Raw genomic sequence first — 5,000 nt, forward strand, 5'->3', positions numbered from 1 at the left:
TTTTTTTTTTTATTTATGCAAAACTCTTAGATAATTACTGAAAAATTCCAAAAGTACTGGGCTGCAAAGAGAGGGCTATTTAAAGATCAGCCACTATAACCGCCAGTGCATTATATAAGTAGAGAAGGAAACCTAAAAGCTTATAGCACCTGGTATTCCCAGGCGGTCTCCCATCCAAGTACTAACCAGGCCCAAACCTGCTTAGCTTCCGAGATCAGACGAGATCGGGCATAGCCAGGCTGGTATGGCCGTAAGCGAAGGAGACTGCAAAGAGAGGGCTATTTAAAGATCAGCCACTATAACTGCCAGTGCATTATATAAGTAGAGAAGGAAACCTAAAAGCTTACAGCACCTGGTATTCCCAGGCGGTCTCCCATCCAAGTACTAACCAGGCCCAAACCTGCTTAGCTTCCGAGATCAGACGAGATCGGGCATAGCCATGCTGGTATGGCCGTAAGCGAACGAGGCTGCAAAGAGAGGGCTATTTAAAGATCAGCCACTATAATCGGTATTTCCAGGCAGTCTCCCATCCAAGTACTAACTGGGCCCAAACCTGCTTAGATTCTGAGATTGGGCATTGACTCTTTATTTATTTAAAAAAATTTTTGCAAATTTATTACATAATTACTGAAAATTTCCAAAAGTACTAACCTGGCCCAAACCTGTTTCGGTTTTCTAAGACTGGGCATTGACTCTTTTTTTTTTTTTTTTTTTTTTGCAAGATTATTAGACAATTAGTGAAAATTTTCAAAAGTACTAACCAGGCCCAAACCTGTTTCGGTTTTCTAAGACTGGGCATTGACTCTTTTTTTTTTTTTTTTTTATTTATGCAAAACTCTTAGATAATTACTGAAATATTCCAAAAGTACTAGGCTGCAAAGAGAGGGCTATTTAAAGATCAGCCACTATAATCGGTATTTCCAAGCAGTCTCCCATCCAAGTACTAACTGGGCCCAAACCTGCTTAGATTCTGAGATTGGGCATTGACTCTTTATTTATTTAATTTTTTTTTTTGCAAATTTATTACATAATTACTGAAAATTTCCAAAAGTACTAACCAGGCCCAAACCTGTTTCGGTTTTCTAAGACTGGGCATTGACTCTTTTTTTTTTTTTTTTTTTTTTGCTAGATTATTAGACAATTAATGAAAAGTTCCAAAACTACTAAACAGGCCCAAACCTGTTTCGGTTTTCTAAGACTGGGCATTGACTCTTTTTTTTTTTTTTTTTTTTTGCTAGATTATTAGACAATTAGTGAAAAGTTCCAAAACTACTAAACAGGCCCAAACCTGTTTCGGTTTTCTAAGACTGGGCATTGACTCTTTTTTTTTTTTTTTTTTTTTATTTATGCAAAACTCTTAGATAATTACTGAAAAATTCCAAAAGTACTGGGCTGCAAAGAGAGGGCTATTTAAAGATCAGCCACTATAACCGCCAGTGCATTATATAAGTAGAGAAGGAAACCTAAAAGCTTACAGCACCTGGTATTCACAGGCGGTCTCCCATCCAAGTACTAACCAGGCCCAAACCTGCTTAGCTTCCGAGATCAGACGAGATCGGGCATAGCCAGGCTGGTATGGCCGTAAGCGAAGGAGGCTGCAAAGAGAGGGCTATTTAAAGATCAGCCACTATAACTGCCAGTGCATTATATAAGTAGAGAAGGAAACCTAAAAGCTTACAGCACCTGGTATTCCCAGGCGGTCTCCCATCCAAGTACTAACCAGGCCCAAACCTGCTTAGCTTCCGAGATCAGACGAGATCGGGCATAGCCATGCTGGTATGGCCGTAAGCGAACGAGGCTGCAAAGAGAGGGCTATTTAAAGATCAGCCACTATAATCGGTATTTCCAGGCAGTCTCCCATCCAAGTACTAACTGGGCCCAAACCTGCTTAGATTCTGAGATTGGGCATTGACTCTTTATTTATTTAAAAACATTTTTGCAAATTTATTACATAATTAGTGAAAATTTTCAAAAGTACTAACCTGGCCCAAACCTGTTTCGGTTTTCTAAGACTGGGCATTGACTCTTTTTTTTTTTTTTTTTTATTTATGCAAAACTCTTAGATAATTACTGAAATATTCCAAAAGTACTAGGCTGCAAAGAGAGGGCTATTTAAAGATCAGCCACTATAACCGCCAGTGCATTATATAAGTAGAGAAGGAAACCTAAAAGCTTACAGCACCTGGTATTCCCAGGCGGTCTCCCATCCAAGTACTAACCAGGCCCAAACCTGCTTAGCTTCCGAGATCAGACGAGATCGGGCATAGCCAGGCTGGTATGGCCGTAAGCGAAGGAGGCTGCAAAGAGAGGGCTATTTAAAGATCAGCCACTATAATCGGTATTTCCAAGCAGTCTCCCATCCAAGTACTAACTGGGCCCAAACCTGCTTAGATTCTGAGATTGGGCATTGACTCTTTATTTATTTAATTTTTTTTTTTGCAAATTTATTACATAATTACTGAAAATTTCCAAAAGTACTAACCAGGCCCAAACCTGATTCGGTTTTCTAAGACTGGGCATTGACTCTTTTTTTTTTTTTTTTTTTTTTGCTAGATTATTAGACAATTAGTGAAAAGTTCCAAAACTACTAAACAGGCCCAAACCTGTTTCGGTTTTCTAAGACTGGGCATTGACTCTTTTTTTTTTTTTTTTTTATTTATGCAAAACTCTTAGATAATTACTGAAATATTCCAAAAGTACTAGGCTGCAAAGAGAGGGCTATTTAAAGATCAGCCACTATAATCGGTATTTCCAAGCAGTCTCCCATCCAAGTACTAACTGGGCCCAAACCTGCTTAGATTCTGAGATTGGGCATTGACTCTTTATTTATTTAATTTTTTTTTTTGCAAATTTATTACATAATTACTGAAAATTTCCAAAAGTACTAACCAGGCCCAAACCTGTTTCGGTTTTCTAAGACTGGGCATTGACTCTTTTTTTTTTTTTTTTTTTTTGCTAGATTATTAGACAATTAATGAAAAGTTCCAAAACTACTAAACAGGCCCAAACCTGTTTCGGTTTTCTAATACTGGGCATTGACTCTTTTTTTTTTTTTTTTTTTTTTTGCTAGATTATTAGACAATTAGTGAAAAGTTCCAAAACTACTAAACAGGCCCAAACCTGTTTCGGTTTTCTAAGACTGGGCATTGACTCTTTTTTTTTTTTTTTTTTTTATTTATGCAAAACTCTTAGATAATTACTGAAAAATTCCAAAAGTACTGGGCTGCAAAGAGAGGGCTATTTAAAGATCAGCCACTATAACCGCCAGTGCATTATATAAGTAGAGAAGGAAACCTAAAAGCTTACAGCACCTGGTATTCCCAGGCGGTCTCCCATCCAAGTACTAACCAGGCCCAAACCTGCTTAGCTTCCGAGATCAGACGAGATCGGGCATAGCCAGGCTGGTATGGCCGTAAGCGAAGGAGACTGCAAAGAGAGGGCTATTTAAAGATCAGCCACTATAACTGCCAGTGCATTATATAAGTAGAGAAGGAAACCTAAAAGCTTACAGCACCTGGTATTCCCAGGCGGTCTCCCATCCAAGTACTAACCAGGCCCAAACCTGCTTAGCTTCCGAGATCAGACGAGATCGGGCATAGCCATGCTGGTATGGCCGTAAGCGAACGAGGCTGCAAAGAGAGGGCTATTTAAAGATCAGCCACTATAATCGGTATTTCCAGGCAGTCTCCCATCCAAGTACTAACTGGGCCCAAACCTGCTTAGATTCTGAGATTGGGCATTGACTCTTTATTTATTTAAAAAAATTTTTGCAAATTTATTACATAATTACTGAAAATTTCCAAAAGTACTAACCTGGCCCAAACCTGTTTCGGTTTTCTAAGACTGGGCATTGACTCTTTTTTTTTTTTTTTTTTTTTTGCAAGATTATTAGACAATTAGTGAAAATTTTCAAAAGTACTAACCAGGCCCAAACCTGTTTCGGTTTTCTAAGACTGGGCATTGACTCTTTTTTTTTTTTTTTTTTATTTATGCAAAACTCTTAGATAATTACTGAAATATTCCAAAAGTACTAGGCTGCAAAGAGAGGGCTATTTAAAGATCAGCCACTATAATCGGTATTTCCAAGCAGTCTCCCATCCAAGTACTAACTGGGCCCAAACCTGCTTAGATTCTGAGATTGGGCATTGACTCTTTATTTATTTAATTTTTTTTTTTGCAAATTTATTACATAATTACTGAAAATTTCCAAAAGTACTAACCAGGCCCAAACCTGTTTCGGTTTTCTAAGACTGGGCATTGACTCTTTTTTTTTTTTTTTTTTTTTTGCTAGATTATTAGACAATTAATGAAAAGTTCCAAAACTACTAAACAGGCCCAAACCTGTTTCGGTTTTCTAAGACTGGGCATTGACTCTTTTTTTTTTTTTTTTTTTTTGCTAGATTATTAGACAATTAGTGAAAAGTTCCAAAACTACTAAACAGGCCCAAACCTGTTTCGGTTTTCTAAGACTGGGCATTGACTCTTTTTTTTTTTTTTTTTTTTTATTTATGCAAAACTCTTAGATAATTACTGAAAAATTCCAAAAGTACTGGGCTGCAAAGAGAGGGCTATTTAAAGATCAGCCACTATAACCGCCAGTGCATTATATAAGTAGAGAAGGAAACCTAAAAGCTTACAGCACCTGGTATTCACAGGCGGTCTCCCATCCAAGTACTAACCAGGCCCAAACCTGCTTAGCTTCCGAGATCAGACGAGATCGGGCATAGCCAGGCTGGTATGGCCGTAAGCGAAGGAGGCTGCAAAGAGAGGGCTATTTAAAGATCAGCCACTATAACTGCCAGTGCATTATATAAGTAGAGAAGGAAACCTAAAAGCTTACAGCACCTGGTATTCCCAGGCGGTCTCCCATCCAAGTACTAACCAGGCCCAAACCTGCTTAGCTTCCGAGATCAGACGAGATCGGGCATAGCCATGCTGGTATGGCCGTAAGCGAACGAGGCTGCAAAGAGAGGGCTATTTAAAGATCAGCCACTATAATC

General features: G+C 38.5%; 9 non-coding genes across 9 annotated transcripts; all 9 read right to left on the reverse strand.

The window, feature by feature from the left end:
* Positions 1-137: 137 nt before the first annotated feature.
* On the reverse strand, positions 138-256 carry LOC132135777 (5S ribosomal RNA). Its single transcript, XR_009430701.1, has one exon. It is a non-coding gene; the product is annotated as a 5S ribosomal RNA (ribosomal RNA).
* An 84-nt stretch (positions 257-340) lies between these two features.
* LOC132135642 (5S ribosomal RNA) lies at positions 341-459 on the reverse strand. Its single transcript, XR_009430575.1, has one exon. It is a non-coding gene; the product is annotated as a 5S ribosomal RNA (ribosomal RNA).
* Positions 460-1,468: 1,009 nt separating this feature from the next.
* On the reverse strand, positions 1,469-1,587 carry LOC132135313 (5S ribosomal RNA). The gene has a single exon (XR_009430263.1). It is a non-coding gene; the product is annotated as a 5S ribosomal RNA (ribosomal RNA).
* Positions 1,588-1,671: 84 nt separating this feature from the next.
* On the reverse strand, positions 1,672-1,790 carry LOC132135644 (5S ribosomal RNA). Its single transcript, XR_009430576.1, has one exon. It is a non-coding gene; the product is annotated as a 5S ribosomal RNA (ribosomal RNA).
* Positions 1,791-2,170: 380 nt separating this feature from the next.
* LOC132136416 (5S ribosomal RNA) lies at positions 2,171-2,289 on the reverse strand. Its single transcript, XR_009431282.1, has one exon. It is a non-coding gene; the product is annotated as a 5S ribosomal RNA (ribosomal RNA).
* Positions 2,290-3,299: 1,010 nt separating this feature from the next.
* Positions 3,300-3,418, reverse strand: LOC132136417 (5S ribosomal RNA). Its single transcript, XR_009431283.1, has one exon. It is a non-coding gene; the product is annotated as a 5S ribosomal RNA (ribosomal RNA).
* An 84-nt stretch (positions 3,419-3,502) lies between these two features.
* Positions 3,503-3,621, reverse strand: LOC132135645 (5S ribosomal RNA). The gene has a single exon (XR_009430577.1). It is a non-coding gene; the product is annotated as a 5S ribosomal RNA (ribosomal RNA).
* Positions 3,622-4,630: 1,009 nt separating this feature from the next.
* On the reverse strand, positions 4,631-4,749 carry LOC132135314 (5S ribosomal RNA). Its single transcript, XR_009430264.1, has one exon. It is a non-coding gene; the product is annotated as a 5S ribosomal RNA (ribosomal RNA).
* Positions 4,750-4,833: 84 nt separating this feature from the next.
* Positions 4,834-4,952, reverse strand: LOC132135646 (5S ribosomal RNA). The gene has a single exon (XR_009430578.1). It is a non-coding gene; the product is annotated as a 5S ribosomal RNA (ribosomal RNA).
* Positions 4,953-5,000: the final 48 nt, after the last annotated feature.

The sequence above is a fragment of the Carassius carassius genome, unplaced genomic scaffold, assembly GCF_963082965.1.
Source record: "Carassius carassius unplaced genomic scaffold, fCarCar2.1 SCAFFOLD_60, whole genome shotgun sequence".
Classification (NCBI taxonomy): domain Eukaryota; kingdom Metazoa; phylum Chordata; class Actinopteri; order Cypriniformes; family Cyprinidae; genus Carassius; species Carassius carassius.